This window comes from Lissotriton helveticus, chromosome 3_1, assembly GCF_964261635.1.
Source record: "Lissotriton helveticus chromosome 3_1, aLisHel1.1, whole genome shotgun sequence".
NCBI classification, from domain to species: domain Eukaryota; kingdom Metazoa; phylum Chordata; class Amphibia; order Caudata; family Salamandridae; genus Lissotriton; species Lissotriton helveticus.
Window position 1 is genome coordinate 2,124,612,595 of NC_136061.1, and position 26,409 is coordinate 2,124,639,003.

The following is a 26,409-nucleotide window of genomic DNA, read 5'->3' on the forward strand; positions in this document are numbered from 1 at the left end:
AATGCGCAGAGCCTATTGGGAATATAGGAACTACACTACAAGGCGCCCAACGTTTGGCAAGGCGATAAATCTAACGCAAGACTTTAGAGTAACTCAGTCGTGCTTTTTCACACAGACCCTTTTTCCCGTAAATACTCCAAAAGACGTCTGGAGTGGGTAAAAAGTTAAAAATCCGCCGGAACTTAGTAGGAAGAGATTTCTATGTATAGTTTTTGGTTTAGTCAACGTTGAAGGATACTGTGTTCCAAAAATATTGTGCATCTCATCTTTGTTTCCTTGAAACTTGATCTGCAACAAAAACCTTTCTGTCAGTAAAAATGTCAGAAACTGAAGAAGAGAGGGAGACAGCTAGAATAGCAGCTCGTCTCCTAGAGGATGACAATAGTCTCCTGCAGTCCGACCCGGATGCTATACTCATTCCGGTCAACATAAGAAAAACCATAACTCTTAAACTTATAGAGAATGGACTAACATCGAGAGGTGGTATAGTCGTATTCGTAATTGAGGCACATGAATATAGGCAGACAGAGGTATTCTATTCATGGATAAACTTTCCAGCAGCAAACCCTGTCACACACGAATTCCACTATTACAAAATAGAGGAACCTTCGGAAGAATACACTCCTTTCAAGGAGGTAGAAATCCCATTAAAACACCAACACAATAATCACATCACCAGGCTCGGTCCACTAGGTAGACCAGGAGCAACATAGCCGGTTCTAGCCAGCTACACATCACATCCAGACATTGAAAAAATGTCAATACCAAAACTTTTAGCACAGCTAAAACAACTGATTAAAATTCATAGACAATTAGTCCAATATGTAATGCGGACTTCAACAGTCCAACCAGCTATTAACATTCCACAGCTGACCCCTCATCAGGGGAACACAAACAAAATTACACCACAGAACATACAATCATGTCTGGGTAAAGTACCAATAAAACGGGAACAAATTCCATTCTGGTTAGCACAAAAAATCACTCAAATAGAGGCAGTATTTCCGGATACTACCCCTACTGAGAAACACAGAATTCTGACTATCTGCCTTCCAATGGGGATCGCACCACATGTGGAGGACTTTGACACTTGGGGAACAGTCTTTGCTTCCATTTACACAAAAACACATGGTGTTCCGTCCATGGCGGTAATACCCGATGTGCTAAGACAGATTCAAAATGAATACAGTCCAGAACCTGCTCTAACTCTGGGTATGAAATTACTAAAAGACTTCAAGCAGGTCTCGGCTATATTATTAGCCAACATAAAAGGGGAAGCAGCATCTGTGGCGATCCGCCAGAAATTGAAAGAAACAGATATAGCAGAACAGCCATTTGAACTTGCCAGAATCATAGAAAAATCCTATGAAGAACTAGGAAGAGATAGTTTGGGTGGGAAACCCGTAAAACCCCAACTAACTGAAAATCCTGAAAAGATATTTATTAAAAATAATCTAAACACTCCAAAAAAGAGTTGGGATGGAAATAAACAATCCACTCCCATAGAAAAAAGATTCCAGTCCAGAGGAAGGTCTCCTCGGCGGAGAGATAGATCTCCGGACCAAGGACACAAGTCTCCCCAGAGGGAGCCCTCTGAGAAAAGATACAACCTTAGAAATAGGGATAATCTAAAGAAACCTGATAGATATCAAGATATTGATACACGTCCCTCTCGATCTTTTCAGACTTCCTCGCAGAAATCGGAAAGAAGAGGACGGTCAGAACAAAGGGAAGAGCACGTCAAGTCCAAAGACAAGGAACCTGCTCATCAAAGTAAAAAATTACAATTTCCAAAAAAGAAGGTAGCCAGCATTAAAATAGTCAAACATGCCGAGGATACTGAGGACACAGCTGAAAAACGGAGAGTGGGTCCAGACAGTTCTAGACAGCGCAGCAGAAGTGACCATAGCTCGCAAGATCCTGATGAATCATCTGGAGACAGTGGACACGAATGAATACATTCAAGTGGAAACTGCAGACAGCAGAGTTAGCAAACCTCATAAACTATACGAGATGACATTACGTATAGAGGGAGACAAGACTAGGAAAATAAGGGGTCTATTTTGGGATAACCTTTCCAAAGGCTATGACATCCTTTTAGCTGAAAAAGACTGGCCACCAGAGTTTGTCAGGGAGTGCCCTCATGGCGAAGAAATGATTATGCCTGCCTTCTCAAATCACATTCCAATTCATAAAAAATATACACTTGCAAGAAAGTGGGCAGTAGCCCAAGCTCCTGCCTTATATAAAAATCATGTAGGATGGGATGAGGACTCTCCTCCTCACAAAATCCAATTAAAATGTCAACCAACTGCACAAAGGCAGTACCCAATTAAACAAGAAGCTAAAAAACAGGTCAGGGAGATCTTAGATCAACTTGAATACCAGGGGGTGATTGAAACATGCACCTCACAAATGAACACTCCTTTGTTTCCTGTCTCCAAGCCAGATGATTCATATTGTCTAGTTTTGGACTACAGACACCTTAATTCATGTTGCAAGACATTTGCAGTACAAAACTCACACAGTGCAGCACTAATGAATAACATCGTGCGCAAAAAAATACAAAACAACATTAGACATCTCTAATGGATTCTTTTGTCAAAACATTGCACCGGAAAGCAGATATTTGACCGCTTTCTCAATAATGGGGTCGCAGGAAAATTTTTGTCAACTCCCACCGGGGTTCAAGAATAGCCCAGGATTATTCTCAGCAAGAGTAACAGAGTTACTACAAATGTATGATGATGAGGCATTATCTTATGTCGATGACATCTATCTAACAGATGATGACTTGGATACTCACTTGAAAAGAGTGAACACCATATACTTGGGTTTGCTGCAGAGGGTTACAAATTCAACTTTAAGAAGTCACGAATTGCCCATCTGACTGTCCTGTTTTTAGGATATGAATTATCAAGTGAAGGCAAAAGCCTAGCAGACAACTTCTTAGAAAAGTGTGCTGTACTCCAGGCACCAAAAACGCTGAGGAACTTACAATCAATACTAGGATTCCTGAATTTTGGAAGAACATACATTCTAAATTATGCAGAGAGGGTTAAACCTCTCTATGAATTAATAAAACCTGATTTTAAACCAATCAATTGGACTCAAAAACACACAGAAATTTTGAGATCATTGCAAACAGACATGTTAGCAAAAACAAAATTGCAAACTCGCGATAATACACGCAACCTTGTAATCCGAGTCATCCCAGGAAGATGCGGATTCACGTACCTGACCTCTTAATGAGGGAGAAAAGGTACCAATAGCATAAAAATCACACTTGTACTCACAAGCTGAAAAAACATTCAGTCTTGCGAAAAATGTTGTAAACGCGGTTCAAACAGCTGTAGCAAAAGAAAGAGCCCAGGCCCAAGGCAGACGGATTACTGTTTTAACAGAAGAATCAGCCTTCGAGGAACTAACAAGCCCATGTAATTTAACTACCGTGGCATTAGATCCAAAATGGATACAATGGGAAAATTCTCTTGCTACAGAAAAAGTGAAATACTATTTTGACCCGGAAATGAAAAAATTTAAATATCTAACATATGAAAAAGAATATCCTCTGCCTGACGACATTCTGCCCATACAACTTTACGTCTGCGTAATATACACAAACAGTTATGCAGAACCCTCAGTTTGGGGAAAACAAGCTTATAACGCTAGGTGCGAGGTTGTCAAATGCCGGTGGCGCGGACGTAAATTGATGCCACTAGTCACAATGTCACAATCTGTAAAAGACAATTCAGATCAACAAACTGAATTAATAGCTTTAAATATGGCGCTCGACATTGCAGATCGCGAATTCCCGACACTGATAGTGTGCGATTCGCATTCCTGCGTCAAATCATACAATGAAGACTTGCAGAAATGGGTTGAAAACGGTTACAAAGATGACACAGGTGCCACAATTAAGCAAAAATGGCTTTGGGAACAAGTAGTTCTTGTAAAGAAAGAACTACAAAAGACTCACGTGATACATACACTGAGTCATCAGTGTGATGGCGTTCAGGCTGCAGGGAACTCATTGGCTGAGACAGCCACAGTGGAAGCAACTAAACCGGCTTCCGTAGCCACAAAAAAGCGTTCAGAAAAATACATAGACGGGGAAACCATGCTGGCGGTAAAAACGTCTTTAAAAAGCGACTGTGCAGCATTACCCGTGAACTATCCACTCAAGTATACATACATAATCGATGCAAACTCCGTTCCTTTTGCTCGAATCCCTGGAGTGGGGGATAGAGTGATTCCAAACACAAACAGGAGAGTCTTGCTAATAGCAGACGCACACATGGGTGAAGGTCTAGGGCACCGAAGGATCAAGGAATCTGACAGAATTACAATCAGAATACTGGTGGCCGGGAATGAGCGTGGATAATCACAAATTTGCAAAAAATTGTGAAAACTGCAACAGAGATCGCTGTGGCGAACCGGCCGATGTAGTGCCAGAACACCTAATAGAAAGCATAAGGCTATCAATACGCATGATTAAACAGGAAACTTGCGTCCCTATGTATATTATTTAAGACTAGATTCACTTAAAATGTGGCCCCTGCGGTCGGCTGATGCCAGAACTGTTATAAAAGATTTGCGAGTCTATATCGGCACATACGCAATTGGCATGCTACATTCTGATCATGGTCCTGCTTTTAGCTCTCGAGCTTATAAGGAGGCCATGACCAGCATGGGCATTGCATTGCGGTATTCTTGTCACCTCCATCCTGAGGGAAACGGGATTGTGGAAAGAAAAAAAACGAGACATAAAGCAATCTATAACGGCAAGGGTATTAGGTACGGGTACTGGGGGGGTCCAACATTTAACAAGTGTCCATCGTAGTCTTAACAATCTGCCAAGAAATTCTCTAAAAGGTTTCAGTCCGTATGAACTATTGTTCGGGACTAGAATGCATATTCAGGACTTCGATAGTCAGACTTCAGTGGTAGAAGAAAAATGCTTTGATATCAAAGATCGTTTGGCTATTTTACAGGACTTAAATGAAACAAGAAAAGACCTGAGCAACGTAAAGCTAAAACAGCAGCCAACAGCCACTGAAGAGAAACCACCTGTCCCAGCAAGGCCTGTCTGTATTCCAAAGATTGGGTATCTGGTCAGAGAGAAGATCGCGGTGAAGAAGGAATTTGGGCCTTCTTACAGAAAAGCAGTACCTGTCTTAGCTGTCAACGGAACAAGATCAGTTGTACTAACGCCCCTTGCTGGTCAAAAGGAGAACCGAGTTGTATCCATCGACCTGGTAAAACCACAATCATGTGGCCAATAATAAGTAGTAGGCCCAGTGGACTCCCAAGATGTAGCAGAAGACCAAATCTTGCTACAATCCAAGAGGTTCAAACTGAGAGACTAATCACATTTGATAAAGCTGCAGTGATTAAAAAAGGACTATGCAATAATGCCATGGAACTTGTGCCTCTTGAAGCCCAAATTGAAACAGTTCATCAAGAAACACCTGTCTACAACGATGTAGCCACAGACTATGCTAATGAAACAAAGAAAATTCCAAAAGCAAATAATAATCCGGAAGCAATTCCAACAATTGATAGAACTGCATCTGGCTACTTCATCAACTTCGATGACTTTTCTGAGGATCCAAGCGAGCCTGAAGAACAGCCAACAATAAAATCTTTTAAAGACAAAGCAAAAGAACTATTACATGAACTCAAAGAAACCTATCTGATTTCTCCATGGATTGAATTTTGGATTGTGTTAGGTGTACTTTTCCTCCTGCTTTGGCTCATCATGGTTCTTTGTTTGGGAAAATTCATTGAGGGAAAATATAGTACAATGGACACAGCAAGTCAGAACATCAACTTGGTCCTAAAGCCACACAAGTCATCTCACATCGAGAAAAGAGAACTATCATCCGTGAATGTCACAGCCAATCCAATACCCGGTGGGGTAGCTTGGGACAAAACAGATTACGATATTTATGGCCCGGTCGAACTCTTGAAGTATCCACACCAGTTCAAAATTTCATTGAGTGACTTTGTAAAACCGAGCACATTCTCTGATGATTGGGACTTTGAAAGTATTAATGATATGATGTCAGGTTTAGTATTGTCAGCAAAATTTACAGAACATGATTACTTGCAGGGTTCATCTAATTATGACGAATTGTACTGCTACAACCACTTTGCGCATCACTATTTGCATAAAACTGCTCAACCTAGAAATGTTTTAAATTATAATCAATGGGAACATTGTGCAACTCCACCAAAAGGTAGTTCTAAAACATTTTATGAGAAATTCCCATACTTCTCAGGGTTTAACACAAGTGAAGCAGAAACCTTTTATTTCAAAATGTTAAATAAGACAGGAATGAAAACAATGCTGACAAACACTAAATTAATCTATTCAGAAGCATTTTATGAAAAAATGACTACATTTGGTTTTGATTTTTGGAAAAACAGTATTGAAACAAAAACCATCTGGGGTACCAAAGATTGGCAGGTCCAAGGTATAGAATCATTATTTAGAGCCTGCATGATCCCAGAACAAATTATATTCTTGAATGAAACCATTCAACAGACAACCTGTCTTGGCCTAGCCAAAATTACAGACTTGAACAAACCGTCTATTCCAAAGCCAACACCTGACAGTAATAACACTACAGATGTTGAGATAGACGCATCCCATATTTTTAACCAAAACAGAACACATCCTGATTGGAAGAAATGGTTGATCTGGCCCACAGACACAAATAACTGTCAAGATAGATTCCTGAACAAAAAACAGGGGTTCAAATTGACCAGGCCAGACCCTAGATACTCCCAGAGACAACATCCAGGGATAGTAACAACATACAGTGTAGGAAAACTCTGCCTTGAATGGCTACAGAAATCCACACTGGCAGAAATTAAGCAACACTTGACTTTACTTAAAGACGGTGCTGACTTGCGTGATTTCATAATTGGACCACGCAAACAGCGTCAAAAACGTTTCATAGCGCCAAGTATATATGCAGCTTACAATGAAGCTTGGAAAATATTGCAAATTGAAACAGCAGAAAAAATACGAGAAATTGACCGTATTAATTTGGAAAAATCACTTTCTGTTGTGGACAATGGGTTAATGACTCTGTCTTCCAGAATATATTTACTGGACAGCATTGTATCATCTGCTATAGATATAATAGAACAGGACTTGTTAATGTTACAACATGGTCAGTCCCAATTACGTTCTATTGTACAGCTTGGCTGGACGTTTCAAAATCTGCGTTCAGGCTACGTGCCTTGGCGTTTAATCAACACAACGTCATTATTCTCTATCTTTCACCTTACTGATACACAAATCAGCTTGGCACAGAAAGGAGCAGAGTATACAATTCTGAGCATTGAAAAACTTGAGAGATTACCATTGACAATGTCAGAACGACCTGTCATTGAATGGATAATACACAGAATAATAACTATTCCGATAACAACTTTCAAATTTAAATTCTGTCAAGAATATATACCAGCAGGCCAGTATGAAAGGTTGGGTAAAGGGTACATTAAGTCATCATGGAAATTACCTTACACACACATGTTATAGTGAAAAGGAACAGAATGTATTTCTTAGTGGTAATAATTGTAAAAGATCACTAAGCGGTATACTTCTGTGTCAAGGTATTAACCTGCATGGGGCCTGTGAGGGGACTTCAAATAACCTTTCATGTCACCAGCATGGCACACCTGCAACTCGTATAGAGCCATTCTTTAGACGGCTTTCTAACGGGAGCTATATTCTAATAGTGGACCACAGATGTTGTGGCATGGTGCCAGGAAAAGCTTATCTCGTGAGCGTTAGTTCCATGGTCACTTTCTGTATGCAAGTATTGTTTCCAAACAGCACTCCAGACAGGGAGGAAAACATTTGGCCATTTTTGAATATCCCTTCTATTCGAATTGATACTTTAAGCAGAATAAAGTCTGTCCTTTTGCAGACAACTGTGCCCTTGACGTCATCAAAAGAAACGTATGATCTGCAAGTTGCAAGGACAACGGCAGAGATACATAGCCTTTTATCAGCAAATTGCCCCCTATATTTCGCAGAAATGTTGAGCCAAATCCTAAATATGTCCGATATTGGAGGTATCCCGCATGTATTTAAGACAATTGTTTCGGGACTGTTAACACCCTTCACAACAGTTCTGGGCATTTTTCCTAATTTTGTCCATTCTGTCTTTGGTGGCCTACCACTCCTGTTGGGACTCGTAGCAGGCATTTTATTTTTGATTCTCCTGCTTCGTTATGGCAAGCCAAAACGCAGACAAGACTCCAGCAACAATGGAAGAAACGATCCTAGCTATACGCTATCAGGACCGCATAACTAAAGTCCTTGGATTAGCCCGGCTAAGAGATCTGAATATGACCTGGTTTCTTTCATTCAGACCCATCTGGCAGAATTGTATCTTACCTGTGCTTCGATGTATGCTATGCGGAGAAGAATGCGTGTTGGACGTCTGTCTTACACTACAATCAGAAGTACCATTGGATACAGATACTTTGCTAAGTCCTGTAACGGCTCATGCATCGTGTTGTCCCCAGCGGTTACCCATCCTGATGACGGCATTCGTTGAGACTTCACCACTGCGATTAAAGGGTAGTGAAGTGCGAGATGAGAGCAACATCACCCAGGTACGAACTTCATGCTCATGACTGCACAGTTGCGGCATTTTCCAACTTGGTCGAACTTTCACCTGAAGCGGTAAACTGCTTTTTTGAAAGTCTGTCTGAAATGATGTTTTCCCCCCGAACAAAAAGAATAACTTTTACGCAAACTAGTACACAGCATTCCCTGAACTCTGAATTCGGCCTTCGGCTTTGATAAACAAAAGCTACTGAACATATTTGGAACTATATTTTTTTTTCTCTCTCTTGAAAGCAATTTTTTTTTTTCCCCGATTCCGAAATATTTACCTTTTTCTTGGCACATGTACTCTGCTTGAAGTAGAACTATTCTTAGAGAACAGAGCTTCTATTTTAGGAACTCTAAAAGACAATATATCACGTCAACCTATGCACATTTACAGCGACTGTATTATATGTGATGGAATGGTCTCGACCCTTTTTTCTGTATTAAGAGCCATTTCATGTGTAAATTTCGCAAATCATTCATGCTGATATATATATATGCATCCTTTTTTAATGAATGATTACACTGCTTGAAACACGTACAGTACCTATAATCATTTTCATGTATTTCGCATACACCATTTCAAATGCAAAAATGTATTTTGGGGTGGGTTGGTATACACGTGCACCTTTTATGTTTACTATTGCTTAAGTTTTAGTAATGATGGACATTAATTCGTGGAGTGGGTGTAGTGTGTTATCTAGGAAACCTGAATCGATATTCCTATTTTATGCCCTTGTCCGGCTATAATCAATAATATCCATACAACGGCATAATAATCATATCCCTAATTCAGTCGTAGCACATGCTGTCACATTAAGCAAGGCTACTTCTCCGGCCCCCTAGTAAGCACACCGAGTTCTCTAAACAAAACCAAGCCTCCAGCAACCTGGGAAATCCCCCTTGCTATTGTTTTGATTTCGTCCTAGAACTTCTGTAAAGCACTGTAAGAACGGCCAGTTCTTAGTGACATCTTTATTGACGTCTTATGTCCAACCTTACGTCAAACCCAGGCACCTTTCAGGTATAAATATACCAACGTTGCCTTAAGCAAACACACGGTGGTGAATCTGGAGCAGAGCACCTATCTACTTCTGAAAGCCCAGCTGATGCGAGAGCCCACGGATGCTGCCCCTCCTTCTTGACGCGTTGAGAAAGACGCTGTCTTTTCTCCTGCCGAGAAATCCAGCTGTGGCGTTTCCAGCCTACCCTTGCGGGTTGCTGGGATATCGAGTCCTGAGAGAGAGATACCAGACCTCCTGCTTTCTATTACCCAGGTACGGAACTGACTAAACCCTTAAAGAGAATTCTTGAGTCAGATTCTTGGCAAAACAAACTTAACTTAAACTGCTACTTACTTACTCCCTCCGGCGTATTAGGCTTAGGTCAGGTACACCGGGGTAGGCGTATTTAGAAGCACCAGTTGAGTGCGATTAGTCAATGTATATATGTATGTATATATTTTATCTATTTTAAAGTATCATATGGCTAAGAAACCATATCAATGCTTTTACAGTATTATTTTATAATCCTCCTTTTACTGTACGCACTTTACTTTACCATGAGCATTACAATCGTGGCAATTCATTTCTCTTGTATGAGGAAGAAGACTGCTCAATAAATAACACCTTTTATTGAAAACGCCCGTCTCTCTTTTCTCTGCATTCTGGTGAAACTAAGTACGCACATTTGGCTGAGTGAAATAGCTGTCTTTTGTTTTCACACAACTCTAGAGATACACTCTTATTCAGGGAGAGCAAAGTTGTCATGTTGTGCGGTTGTCAGAAGCTAATCCCTTCTTGTCTATCCAGGGAGGTTAAACTCCTCCTCGTTTATTCGAGAAAATTTCTAGTGACCCTTGAGCTAGCTGGCAAACCTTAAGTCTAATATAGTCAGTAGAGACCTAGATAACCTCAGTCCTATGTCTACACTGCTGAATATATTATTCCAATGCGCAGAGCCTATTGGGAATATAGGAACTACACTACAACCTATTAGACACATATCCAAGTTCACATTCCCCAAAAACACTAATCCGGGTTATTTACCCTCCCCTTCGTGGCCTAGGAGGTCAAGCGATGAACTATCAGATAGAGACATAGACGACCTCCTCACATCCTATGCCCGGAATACTGACAACAGTAAGTCCCAATGTGACACTATTCAAACCATTGTAACCAATCCCCTCAGAGAACCGACTCTCAACAACAGATATGTAAATAGAGATAACCTCACAAATATCAACTTAGAACAGATTACCTTAAACCACTCTATTAACAAGTTGAAGTGGGGGCTCATTAATTTCAAATCTGCTAGCAAACAGGCTACTGATATATTCAATCTCATTTTAGAGAATGATTTAGACATTATGGTCCTCACATAAACTTGGTTAAATATCTCCTCCTCACCCATCCTCAACATACTGGTTCCTCCTTCCCATGACCTAATCCGACTAGATAGAATCGGGAAACTAGGGGGAGGGGTAGCCTGCATTTATCGTAACTCAATATCAGTCAAGCAAGCGGACTCCATCGGGCTATCCTCCTGTGATTACCTATGCATTATTATCTCTGATGTTAAGCGCATCGCCAACAAGCTACACATAATCTACCACCCCTCAGGTGATAACTTGACCTGTATTGATGAGATAATGGAGATCATGGCATCCAATGCCAACTCACAAGTTCCTCATATTTTCTTGGGTGACTTTAACCTCCGTTGGAATAACGCAAACGATCATATTCTAGGCTGTCTTAAAGAGTTTCTGTCAGAACAGGAGCTATCTCAATTCTGTGACAGCCCAACTCATAACAAGGAAGAGACATTGGACCTCATCATTGCAAAATCAAACATCGTCCTACTAGAATCCATCACCCCATGCGATTGGTCTGATCATTATTGCATCATCTTCTCCATCAATATCGAAGTTACTCCAAAAAGGGGCCAAACCTCAAAAACAAGGCAATGGAAAACCAACTTACAAAATATCAACCCCATCACCTTGGTAAACCGTTGCAACTCCGCTCTGACCCTTAAGACGGGCATAACTGATGTACATGACTTCACAACCTTCTAAAATGCCTCGTTACTCGAAATCCTGGACTTTACAGTGCCCCTCCATGAAAAAAAAGTCACCTCTAAGATTTCCAAACCTTGGTTCAATGAGGGCCTGAACTCAGAGCGTAGACATCTAAGAGTTGTAGAGCGTCTATGGAAATCGGCTCCTACCACTGAAAACCTTGAGCACCTGAGAAGGTAAAGGAATTCTCACAATAGGAAGATTCTTAAGGCAAAGGCAGACTTTTTCAGAACTCAGCTGAACCAAGCTATCAACCGGCCAAAAAAACTCTTTGAAATCGTCAAGCATCAATCATGCAATACAACTAACTCTAAGGAATTAAATGACCTGGCCACACCTTCCTGTGATGTGCTTGCCATTTTTTTCCACGAAAAGACTCAGACCATCGAGCTAGACATACAATCCAAGATGGCGCTCCCGCAAACTATGGTCCAAGATTCTAAAAGTGGCGCTCTATTCAAAGTACATTTTAATAATCCAGGCGAAGTCACAAAAAACAATGACTCATGGCACACCTTCTTGCCAATCTGTCAACAAATTATCAACAACACTCTTCAAACAATCAACCCCTCCAATCATTTATCTGACCCCCCTGCCTCCTGCCCTGTTCAAAATTCTAAAAACATCTATCCTACCACTATGGGCTAAAATTGTAAAGGCCTCCCTGTGTCAAGGTGTCAATCCGGACTACCTTAAAATAGGGCAGGTCACACCTATACTAAAGAAAGCTGACGCTACTCCATCTGATCTAAACAACTACCGTCCTATAACCAACATCCCCACTTTGGCGAAACTATTGGAGAAATGTGTACAAATTCAATTATGCAACTTCATTGAGAATTACAACCTCTTAGACAGTCATTAATCGGTCTCCTGCCAAGGACACAGCACAGAATCTGCACTCACACACATTATGGATGACATACTAAAAATGCTTGACTGCAATGAATCATGCCTACTGATACTTCTTGATCTGTCCTCCGCCTTTGATACGGTCAAGCATGACAACCTTCTGTCCCTATTGGAACGAAGGATAGGCCTTTCGGGCACAGTGTTGCAATGGTTCTCCTCCTTCCTAAATAACAGAACTCAAAGAATCAAGATGAAAAATTCACTCTTGCAACCCTCTATGGTAACCCTTGGTGTTCCTCAGGGATCTGCCCTATCACCCATACTTTTTAACCTCCTAATGGAGCCTTTGGCGAACGCACTGAACTCAGCGAACAATCTATATCACCTGTACGTGACACCCAGCTGAATCTGAAAATCACCTCGCCAGAAGACTTCATTGCCCTCAACACTATTCTACTGAACACGCACGATATTCCAGCAGAACCGGTTACCCATGGGCACGCAAAAGGAGGGATTGCTATCCTCCTATCTGAAGACTATCATTGGGATCAGGAGATTTTTCCAACACATTCTAAGAACTTTCAATGTTTAAAAATCAAAATAGGGACTGATAAGACCAGAAGCTTGACCAAAATGCTTATCTGTAACATTTATATTTCCCCGGGAGCAAAAATGGGCGCATTATTGATAACTATATTCGAGGATATTGAAAAGGTGGTGGAAGAACAGAATTTCCCACTGATGTGCCTTACAGGAGACCCATAATGGGCAAATCTCTAATGATTTATTAGAAACATGGGATCCAGGTGAAAAAGATGAGGCCCAGGCAATACCCATTCCTCAATTTCCCTCAGGATTTAAATCAAATAAGAGAGGAGAAATCATTTTAGCATCACTCGCTACTCTCAACGGAGTACTTCTAAATGGCAATATAGAAGGTGACATCCCAGCTTCCTTTACAAGAAAGGGAGGATTCAGTGCATCAATCCTTGATTACATGATCTGCTGTCCAGGCCTCTTTGGATTAGCCCTTCAACTTAATATAAAGTTCGAGAAAGGAAGTGACCACGCTATTCTTCAATTAACAACAGGTATAACACTGAAACGAACAACTTCAGTACATATAATGGAACTGCATAAAACAGCTCTGATAAATCCAGTCCAAGGTCGGTTAGCGTGGAACCCTAAAACCTTTGAAAAAATCACCCAAACAAGTGAGAACTCATATTTACTTTCAATTAACCACAACATAAACCCAATATTATATTTTGAGGCAGTGGCCAAGAATCTTGTTCAACTACTACAGAAAAGTGGAAAAAGAAGAATGATAAAAACACAAGGCAACAAAAGATCGACGTCAGATCCCAAGGCAAGGGAATTAAACAAATTAATTAGGGCACAATTCCTGTATTTCTCTGACACCAGAAAACAGGAAATCAATAAACTAAAAAACTATCGCAGAAGACAAAAATTAAAAGAAAAACAAATCTTACAGGATAAAAAATGGATAGACCTACAGATAGCAGCAAAAAGACAGGATAAACGCACATATTGGACTATAATAGCACAAGAAACAGGAACAAAAAAATGTTAAAATCAAACCCTGTCCCACCTTCAGACTGAGAAACATATATAACTAATTTATACAAAGTAAACCAAGCCTTCAACTGCGACACAGTAATGCAAGTCGATATATGACAGAACAAAGTCACAAACATTGAGCCACTAACACCATCCTTAGTAGAATACTACATAAAAAAGGCAAGAAGCTCGGCTACAATGGGTCCAGATCAAATTCCGATAATGGTCCTAAAGAACAACTCAAAAGAGTGGAGTACGTTTTTAACATGCATGTATAACCACATAATCAGTACAGGGAAAACTCCAAAGTCCTGGAAGGGAAGCATAGTAATCCCAATTCATAAGAAAGGTTCTAGACTGCTCCCCGGCAACTACCGACAGATAGCTCTCCTAGATGCAACCGGGAAGATTTTTGCTGCTGCACTTCTAGATCATCTAAAAGAATGGGCATTCTCAACCGGCTCCATTCCACTCTACCAAGCAGGATTCAGATCCAAACACTCAGTCATAGATAATATTGCAGTACTCCAAACAATACTAGAAAAATATGTGATAAAAAAATCGCAGGTAGTATATGCAGTATTTGTAGACTTTACCACAGCCTTCGACAAGGTTGATCGAGTCAAACTTTGGAACAAACTCCAGAAAATGGGAATACCACAACATCTTCTCCATTTAATAACATCATTGCACTCTGGGACTTGGTGCCAAGTTCAAATGGGGAGGGAGGAGGGTCTAACCTCCCCATTTCCAACTCCAAATGGCCTGCGACAGGGGTGTCTTTTAGCCCCCCTATGCCGATGATGTAGTAATCTTGGACCTGACTCCATTTGGCCTCCAACGAAACCTCACGGCACTCACCAGATATACAGATGAAAACTATTTAATCCCAAACAAAAATTCTACTATTCACAGGAACGAAGACTCATTGCAAATATAACTGGTTACTAGGAGGTAAACCATTGGAAATTGTTAAAGAATATATATATCTTGGGAGAACATTTACTCAGACTTTGCGCAACCAGCCTCATCTGCAAAAAATGGGTCATAAAGCAGATGCCCATACAGGGACCCTCCAAAGACTTTACTCATCCACTGGTCGAAGACAATTCTCCTCCTTGCTCCAGGTTTATAATGCAAAAATTCTAGCAGTTTTATCATTCGCAATAGAACATATCTCAACAAAAGAATGGTCTCAAATAGATATTAAAGAAGGGAAAATCCTGCGGAAGTTAATCAGGATGCCGCAAGCAGTTCCGGTTCAAGCTCTCAGGCTAGAACTATCGTTAGTCAGTTCCTATGCCAGAGGGATCATAAACATAATTAGATGGGCATATAACCTGGTTGTTGCCGATCCAGGAAGACTTAGAGCACTGTTAGAAATAGAGTCACTAGAGCAAGACTATCCAAAGTATATATTTGGAAAAAACCTAAGTAATGCTTTTAAATTAACATCAGTCTCCCTAGAAATGTTAAAATCTTGGACACCAGTCCAGCTGAAACTCTGCTTGAAGCACCTAACACCAAGGCTAAGTATGGAACTTGATATTCAACACTGCTCCAGGCTCCCAATGTACAAACAGTACGTGGACACAATAGTTTTTTAAAAAACGCAATCATATATCTTTTTTGATCTAAATCATGGAGTAAGGCGAACTATTCTTCAGGTACGGCTAGGAATATTACCGCTAAAATCATTCACTTTTAAGTGGTCATCAAATCAAGGAGGGACAAATCTCTGTGACTTATACAAAGGTGGGGTGCAAGATCTAGAACATGTTCTGTTTGTATGTCCAAGCGAGATCCTTGTAGCAGCCAGGAACAGATACATTACCCCGATCAAAACAAAATGTAATATAAATTCGGTCCAGATGTTGATTTCCTTCTCCAATGGTCCACCCAAGGAATTTGTGTGTATTAACATGTATAACTTTTTAAAGTCTTTTTAAAATTATATTAATGTGATAATTTTTTTAGTAACATTTTTAATTTTTATCGTGTATAAATTTGTTCTCGTAAGAGAACTGAATCAAATAAATTATTTAATTGAATACTGAACACGCAAAGCTGGCTCACTAACAACCACTTCATGCTGAATACTAAAAAAATGGAATTCATTCTCATCTCACCACCGAGCCACACACCACAGCTAGACCTATGGTTAAAACACCTAACCTCCTTTGACTGTGTCCCCCTCATCATTGACTCAGCAAAATCCCTAGAACTCACCATAGAAACATCTGAATATGCAGTCGCACATCTCTATTGCCACCAAGGGAGCTAATCACAAGTTGAGTATATTAAGGACACTCAAACCCTTCCTCCCTCAGGCTGATCTGTAAATGGCAGTACAAGCCCTAGTGCTACCAAGATTAGACTACGGAAGCATCACCCTCTGTGGTCTCCCTAAATACAAGCTGGCTCCGCTGAGAGCAGCACTGAATGCTGCGGCTAGACTGATATCAGGAAGCAAAATAAATAGTTATATCTCCCCAACCTTGAAAGCCTTGAATTGGTTGTCTTACGAGGCAAGAATACACCTTAAAGTTGCATGCATGACACACAAAGCAATTCACAACAAAACGCTCAGTTACTTGGCTCTAAAGCTGGAAAGGTCTGGAGGCTGCAGACAACTACGAAGTATGAGCACTTTCCTTCTGAAACCTCAATCCTTCCATAAGAAGAGAACTGGTTGTAAAGCTTTCTCAGGGATTGCACCAAAGATTTGGAACTCCTTACCTCCAGTAGTGCATGGAATCACTTCCCTTACCCCATTCAAAAAAGAAGAAAAAATACTACTAATGAACAAATTCATGTCCTAAGTTTCAATTCTAGGGTGTCACTGAGTCATCCTTATGATCCGAATACCATTGCCTATCTCAGAAGGACTGGACAAGACTATTTTATCTAAGAGTACTATCACAGCCCCTATTGCATAATACCTGTATGTAGTGTAAAGCTTAGTTGTTGTGGGTCCCCCTTGGTTATCTATACGCTCTATATCCATTGTGAATAGATCGAGGTTATAATATGTATGTTTGCTAGCACAATCACCTAATGTTCATTATCTGTCTATTGTACAACGTCCTGCAGATTCACGGTCCTCTATGTTTGTTATTCATATATTTTATATTTCTTTTGTACAAATTGACACATTTGAATGCGTGTACACCACCTCAACCATTTATGTTCTTATACTGTAAAGCACTCTGATACCCTCGTGGATCACTTTCGCGCTATATAAAACTTTTTAAATAAATACATTTGTAACTGAGTTATTTCCTCTTCCCCAAGGAAGTTGTATATGTATTTAACAAAGGGTGTTCAGAAATCATGGTTAGGTCATTGTCAGAAGACCACCACACCATCGTGTGTAGCCAATGAAAATGTTTGTAGAAAGTAGAAAGTGTAACGATTGAGTCAAGGAAAGGAAGTTGCAATGTATAAAGACCTTCATGGGAAAGTGATCATTGGCTTGTTCTCAAGACTTCTGGGGACTTTTCCTGCGTTTGTGGAGTGCTTCATGCTGTACTGATTCCTGATACTCTGGCTGGCAAATCCTGCTGAACCATTGAACTTTCCAGAGACTTTGCACATCATCGGCTGATGGTGTTGCCTCCGCTATTCCTAACAGCCGGGGAATAGATTTCCTACTAATCTTCGATGAGCATTAGAATTTCTATTCTTAGGTGAAGTATTTTCACTACTGTTGTTCACATGTTTTCTCTCTGTCCCCTATTCTTGATGATCTGATATCGTGATTTGATTGTTATGTGATTTTGTGATACTCTGTAACATTTGCAAACTGAGTAATGTTGTTTTATTTGGATTTTTGTGATTGACCCTTCATTATTCTGAATAACAAAGAGTTAATCAAAAGAAAGGTGTTTGTCTTTATTTATGAGATAGAGTAATATTGCCTAATAATTGATTATGTTGTTTAGCGTATTTCCTTCATTCTAGGTCCCCATGGGGAAATAGCATTTCCATGGTTTCAAAAGCACAGTCCCTTTTAACTTTACCAAAGATCCGTCGGAGGACCTTTGTTACAGTTATCAGAGAAATAATGTCTTATGGGCCCGACGTTATAGATATGTTATTGTAGTTATTATAGTGTATGGTGTGGATGGTAAGTGATGTTATTATTTCCCACCCTCTTCTACTACATCGCGATTAAGCTTGTTTTTTACCTTTTAATCGTCGAATCACTAATGTTACACATGTTTGCCCTGCGAAATTGCTCAAGGGAACTTTAGTGGTTCTATAATTTTTTTATTGTGATATCACTTTTTAAAAGATTGTAAAGATTTCAAGTAATCATTCAATAAAACTTTTAGTACTACTGTAGAAAATGTTGCATTCTGCCAAAAGCAAAAAGTGATGAGGTGAATTCTGTTAAACTTTGCATGAAGCTAGACATTTATTCCTAGTGGTGCCTATGCTTGTTTTATGGTAAATAGATTGAGTAGCATATGGGAAATTTACATTCCAAAAAATTGTTGGGTTGGCTTCAAAGGGTTAAGGAAAGAAGGACTTTTATAGACCTTGACCCTTAATTTAGTTGTAAGTTTGGGTTTGCAGTGACTATGTAAATCCCCCAAAATAAAAAATAATATGTAATTGGATGAGGGAAAATACCTTTCATTTGCGCAATAGCCAGTGGTGTAAACCAAGAGGTGTGACTGGCCACAATAGAAAATCTATGTTGCAGACACTACTAGTCACTGTGAAGCTGTGGCCTGAGAAATGAATAAAATCAAATGGGTTATCAGGGTGCAGTGTGTGCATCCTCTGACCCATAATCCCATGTTGGGCTAGAGGTACACTAGCTCTCCCACACATAAATATTGCAGAGCCAGAGGCAGTTTAGATATACATATGGGAGTGCCACTCCATTTCAATCCCCAACCTTCTCTTTTCCCCCCAAACTAATATCCCTCAGTCTCTTCCTGCTCCTGCCTCTACATGTTACCTCCTCTTTATATCAATAAATGAGAACATGTAGTGAATCTGTGTTGTGCTTTACTGCAGAACCATCTGAAAGTCAAAGTTTGGACAGATATCAGTTTTTAGCTGCTGAGCTATTGATAATAAATGAAACATAGGTTTTAGAATTGAAAGTTCTCTTTTTGATTATTAGACACTCTTGTCTGTCTTGTGAGAAGTTAGCCTGGCATATGATGTCCACTATTCTAGTGGGCACCTTGCAACAGTCTAATCGACCCTTATTGATGGTGGTTGTAAAGTCAACCTTATAGACAAGCTATCCTAGTAGTAGCATGGACCAGCAGTCATAGGCTAAGACTTCAGAGAGCATGTGAAGCAAGCTGTTTTACCAATTATAATCCCTTGAATACCAAATGAAAGGACACCACACAAGGTATATATCACATATATATGTATGTATTCTAAACACAACACCTCTGCACTCTTTATGAGGTCAGAGGTCAAAGTACAGCACCAGTTACTCAATTAGCATACGATAAGTTGCACAAATACAGTTATGCCCTAGGGGCCTCACAAACCATATACTAAAGAAGTGGTATAAGAACCATGTGAGAGTTAGACAGCAGGCCTAGGGCCTGTAGAATCGCTGGGGCTACACTAAACAACCTAAGGTTAGGAAGTAGGAGGCCCACGGGAGACGCATGCAGTGTCTAAACACAGTCGCGAGTTACCATTGACTTATAATGAGAAATGAAGAAGTTACAAAGTTACTGTTTTAGGACACTTCCGGATGGACTATGATAAAACTCCTTTAGACTAGGACACTTCGAGCACCGGAGTACTCGTGTACAGGGAAGCCGGCTGCATAGGTGTCTTTTTGTGTTGGGTTACGTCGTCGTTTTCTATGGACATCTGGAAAGAAGTGCTTCAGGCGACCAGAGGAAAAGTGTCGGGGTGGATCCAAGGGTGGATTGGTGATGTGAAGAACCTGAAAGCAGAGGAGACAGAGTCTGGGTCACTAGCCAGTGACCAAGAAAGAACCAGGAAGGGACCAGGCGATGTCGCGTGCTTGAAGGTGAAGAAGGTGAGCTTGTCTCTTCAGCCACGAGGTTCAGGAGGCATCGATGATGACCAGGCACTAGATTCGAGCTGGCCCACAGTGGATCTAGTTGACTGCGGTGTCGGTATCCAAATTGGACCCAACAAGCCTTGGCAACCGCAACCCATGCAGGATGTCAAGATTGGCTCTGTTGCAGACCAGAAAAGTCTGTGGCACTTCTCCTTAAACGGAAAGCTGGAGCAAGCTTGGAGCAACCAGGAAAGCAGTTTAGTTTAAAAGAAAAGTCTTCAGGAGGCTCACTAGTCAACGGGCAAGGAACCAGGCAGACCGTCAAGCTGAAACGCAAGAGCAGGCCCCACGCAGCACTCGTGGAGTGTGGAGAGCTGAGCTTCAGTGCGTAGATTCATTAGTCTTAACTCTACAACGGCACACCTCGAACATATATAGGGGTATATTAGCGATAATGGGCTTGCTAATATCGCTGTTTTAGGGGCAGTTTCCTGCTGCTAAAACAGCGATAATTTTAACGAGGTTCTTGCTAATATGCCCCATTGTTCGTAAAAGTACATACATACGGAGTTAACAATCGGAAAATCTACACTTCATTATACTTAACTTAATATACTTACCTTCATAATATTGTGGTAATATATTTTCTGAACACCATATTTTATCAGGGTGATGTATAAAATTCCATATTATGTTAGACATTCGCACAGGCTCACATCTTTTATCTTTCTTTCTCACTCACTCACGTTTTACTGCTTTTTCCCTGTCACACTTTTTTTAAAGCTTTCCTCAAGTTATTTGTCTTGCTTTTCGCCTCTATGTGTATGTCTGTCTGTCTCTCTGTATCTCTTTGACCCACTCTTATCTCTCAAACTAAGACTTTCATTATAAGTGGCCCCTTCAAATTCCAGTGTATGCAGTAACTCATGGATAACGTTATTCTGAGTTTTGCAGCAAACACTTTACCACCACAGCTTTCTCCCAGGTAAGTTGCAGCAGCTGACAGTTACTAGATGAAAAAAAGGCCCGGTTTTATGCTGATGTGTATCGGAACATGTAGACTTAGAGGTAAGCAACCAAATCCACATTATCTCCCAATCTGAAGGTAAAATTTGGGCTAAGTGACGTTAACCACCTAGACAAATTCCAATTATCATAGACTCAGATGTGGGATGAGGTGATTACTGGAGTTCTGAGTTCTGGAGGCTGGGCCCAGTGAGTGCCGACTCAGAAGTCAGGAGCGAGTCTGCTTCAGTGCTTAAGGGAGTTCAGCTAGGGTCTATCTACTGACTACACTCCTGAATATCTGTCTGCAATTTTATCAAATTACATCAAATCAATCAGTATTTGCATAGCGCAGTACTAACATCCCTAAGAGCATCTGGGCGCTGAGGTAGAAATCAGCTGTAGTAGAAATCTCCAGCTGATTTGCTTTGTAAGCTCATCTGATCAATGGATACATTTACAGCCAGAGGCTGCCTTTACCAAATAGAAGAAAGGAGCACAAAACCTTGTAAGGAAACTGGCGAGCAGGATAATCACAAAAGGAGCTGCATGTTTTTTAAACGTTTTGTCTCTCACTTCCAATGAATTCATATTGATTGGAGTTTCTCAACAAGATAAAGAGGGACGACATCAAGATGTAAGAAAGAAAGGTGTGAGAAAACGGTTAGTTGGATGATGAAAGGAGTGATACAAGATGTAACATTTGTAAGGTGGTGAATTAGAAGCAATTGAGAGGGAGAAGGAGTAAGAGGATAGTGTGACAGAGAGAAGATGAGAAATGAGGGTGAAAGAGGAGAGCATGTGAGATAGAGGAAGCGAGTATATTGCTAAACGGCTGGAGCGGTCAACCTCAAAGCTGGAGAACAGGGTTTGAGTCTTAGCAGGGACGCTCAACATCCAGTGATTCTGGGTAAGTCACTTAATCTCCCTGTACCTCACAAAAAATAAATGTTTCTGTCTGTATCACAGCTGGTGCTCATGTAAGGTGCTCTGATACCTTCGGGTCTAGTTTGCGCTATATAAACCTCCTAGAAAACAAAAAAAAGAAAGACGAAGGAGAGAGTTGAAGGAGCATGTTTATTAGAAGGGGAAGGAGGGCAAATGGTAGGGAATGGGACTAGGTGAAAGGTGTGAGAAAGAGAATGGTATATGTGATAGCTGGGTTCCATGACAAGGGATTACTGAATGGATGCCTAAGGTACCATGAACAAGTGAACATCTTCTCGTCTCAACAAGCAGCAAATGCAGTGCTAGAAACATAAGTATAGGGGATACCTTACACCAACCTCTAAAATGGATGTGGTTTGCATAATATGACAGGTGGTTACACACCGGCAGTCCCTCCTCTAGAAGTGGCATCACTTCTGTCCCATGTGACCCGCTATTGATGTCACCGGTGACCCTTAAACTGGAAGTTCCTCTTCTGGAAATAAAGTCTTGAAGACGTCACTTCCGGCTCATGTGACCAGGTAGTGATGTCACCTGTGACCCCCAATCCTGAAGTCCCTCCTCCAGGAATGAAGTCATTGAAATGTCACTTCCTGGCTCATGTGACCTCCTGAGCTTGAAGGCCTTCTTAACAGGAAGTGACGCTGCTCATGACCACTTACACTGGAATCATTCATGAATCCTGACCCAAAAGTCCCACCCAGGAAATTATACTTTCTATAAGGTTTCATCAGGAAGGTCTACGCTGAAGTGGCAATCCCCCGTGGCTCATGTGACAAGGAAGTGACATTGTGGAAAGTGTTTCTTTTATTTTTTTAGCTTAGGGTAGATATATAAGGAGGCCGTGAGACAGTCCCAGCTAAAGCCTGTGCTACGCCGCCCACAAGAGCGATGTGCACCATGAAGAGATATAGTTACTACGACAAAAATATGCCTTCTGCTAGAGGTCTGAATACTATTGAAAATTAAAACAATCAATTGATGCCGCCATCTCCGAAGGGGGAGTTAGAGATCAAAGCCATTACGTCACAGGGTTGGAGGAAGAGCTTTGTTAGTGGTTATCAAACCTTAAATTGCATGATGCGCCACAGGTAATATATTCCATTAAGTAGGACTATTGCAGCGCTACCTCAGACATCGAAACCCATCTGAAAACAGCTTTGTTGATAAGTAAATTGTGGAAGAATCTATAAATGTTCCTGATTCATCAGTATATGAAGATATGGGATTTTTGGATGATATGGCTACTGATGCTGCTGGTGCCCAGAGCCAAAGCCCCAACCCTGAAGAAGGTTAATCAACGTTGGACGTCCATGACTATCTGGAGTGAAGAGGGGTCTTTGAAAAGCAGAATGATCTGAAGTGAGTGAAATATCTTCACTTGTGTTGTTAAACTGTTTGCACATACATATTTAATAGGAACTAGTAGATTGTCTTTCTTTCTATTTCAACTGTAGAAAGCCTCTGCGAATATCGGCGATGATGAGGGTCCACAGCGGGCAGTTACAACTGTTAATTGTTACTCTTTATGCTGTTCAAAACAGCATGAAAGTTTAATTACCCTAAGCAACGAGATGTGTAAGAACTTTGCATATTCTGATGATATTGGTGATTTTGAAAAGGTAGCCCACGGCGTACCCCTCAATTACATTTGGTGGGTTAAGGGTTTTGCAGCCACTGTTGTAAATACCTGTTTAAAGTGAGACTTTTATATTTGCTGTTATGGACATAAAATGAAAGATCTTCAACAGGACTCCTACGACTGTCTAAAAGCCTTAACATGTCAAGAAATATTTGGCGTATATATGTTTTTTGTTCCTCAAAAAATGTACATATTGTTAAGGCTGTTGTATAATTTGATAAAGAAAAATGTGCATGCTGATATGATGAATTGTTCGTCAAAAAGATTCAGAGAGATTCAAGCCACATGTAACCTTGGCAGACAACTTGAGTGGATACAAGGCCAATGTTCAGTTTTTGTTAGGAGATAGATTGAAAGGGCTATAGAAAAACTCATTTTATTTTACAAATAGATATCTGGAAGGTTTTTAACCCCTAAGAGACTGTTTCAAAATCTTTTTATGGCTACATATCGCTTTTACTTACGATTATATACTCACCTTTTAAGGCAAATTTCAGAACGACCATCCGCAATCTGACTGTTAAATAAGAACTAAATACACATGCACAGCAAAAAGGCTATACCTGCTGCTTAAAGAAAGACTAGTAGATGTACAATCCGCAAGTTTGACATATTTGAAGTTTTATGTTCAATCTGAAGGTCCACAGTGTAATAGTCTCAGATCCCTTGCCAGCTTATGCATACACACATGGTTACCTACAATGGACCAACATTGGCATTTATACAAGTATCATATGAATGGATTGACTTCACCACTGAAAGTCAAAGTGCAAGTTGGCTTAGAAAATGTAATTGTGGGTTAGTTCAATAATAAAGGTTATGTACTTTTTGGCAATAATATGTATCAACTAATGAATGCAACAAGTTTACATGTATACAAAGCTTTAGGGGTGTAGAAAGAGACAACCTATTTTATAATTTTATAACCCGAAAATTAGCAAATATGGTGACTTTACGTCAGTGTATCTATGAACAATACAGTTATAAATACACAATATGTTTTTCTCTGAATACAAACTAATATGTATGGTGACAGATAGTATATTAAAGCAGCCCCATTATCTGCAAGTTGAAATATCTAAAATGTAAACTATGGGTTTCTAATGATTTTTTAAAAGTAAAATGACCTTACACACAACAAGTGTCATTCATTGTATGGCTTACACCTGTGAGTAACATGACTGATGCTCTGCTGAGGAAGCTTTGTTATAATAAAAAAGGGGTTGGAAGTTTCGGTATTGCTGAAGCTTTGATAAGAAGGGTCGGGCTGAAAAAGAGCCTGTTGCCAGAACTGTGGTGAAGCAGTGATTATCTGGGCAAGATACATATTCTCTACATAAACCTGTTTGGAAGTGAATTAGGAGCAGACTGAGATAGTTGTGGAGACAATGGACTATCAATGGCAGGCTGATCTAATTTGCCTTCTGAAATTTGCTAAACATAATAATGGTGCACAATATATATTCACTGTCAAAAATGTACTATCCAAGTGTGACTGTGAGGAGGCACTAAAAGACAAGACTAGTCCAAGTGTTACTGCAGCTTTTAAGGCCATATTTACCAAAGGTCGAACTCCTCAAAAACAGATGCTGTTTTTTTTTGTTTGTTTTTGTTTACATTTGTTTTATTTGTTTACGTGCAAAGCAATTAATAAGTCAATACAATCCCTGATGTAGCACCAACATTCAGCCACCATCAGTTCTGTGAGTAATTTCTAACCCCCTAAATGACACCAAAACAAAAATTACCCCCCAAACCCCCTCCCACCCTATCCCCCCACCCTTGGAGGCCCATAAACCCTTATGTCCCTATAAACCCTGACCTACTGTATTCCCTAGGGTCCCCTCTGTTAGATCAAGGTTGGGGGTCAGTCAGGTGCAGCAATTTTAGATATCTGGGGCCAGTGAGTTCTGTGAATTCCTGTGAAAGGAGGGAAATAAATGGCCACCAAACTTCCCTAAAGGAGTCATCTTGTAGTTTAAGTGTCAATGTAAGCCTCTCCATCCCCAGGAGATGCAAGATACGGTGGAGCCACCCTAGTCTAGTTGGGATTCTATCAGTCCTCCAGAGGGCCAAGATCGTTTGGTGAGTTGCCCTAAGTGCCAGTGCCATGTGTCTACCTCTCCTAGATTTGAGGGGGTATGTCAGCAGGTTACGAAGGCTCAGCACCACTTAAGCAGGGAACCTGGGTAGTTAAGTGTCGAAGTAGTGGTCAATCTTTGTCAGAATCTTATCTCAAAATTGGGTCAGTTTAGGGCACTCCCTTAAAATATGCAGAAGTGTCTCAAGGGTGTTGTTACATCTCAAGCACTTTTCTTTCCGCTCCGGATTTCCTCTATGGAGGCGAACTGGCGTCAAATACCAGTAAGTGGTAGTCTTTGTCTTTCTTTTCTATGCTGGATGTATTGGAGTCTGTGGGACTACTACGTTAAAAAATGCCTCACCATTTTTGAAGGGATAGCTCAAGGAACCTGATATATGCTGCTTGAAAGTATCGTACAATACATGGGATACCCAATCCCCCTCCCGCAGGTGACTGCCAAGTGAGCTTGCGGGGCATACGGGTCCACCAGCCCACCTATGTGTAATTTTAGAGAGCTTTTTGCAGGGTCTGAAGGATACCAGATGGGGGCCACAATGGGAGCGCC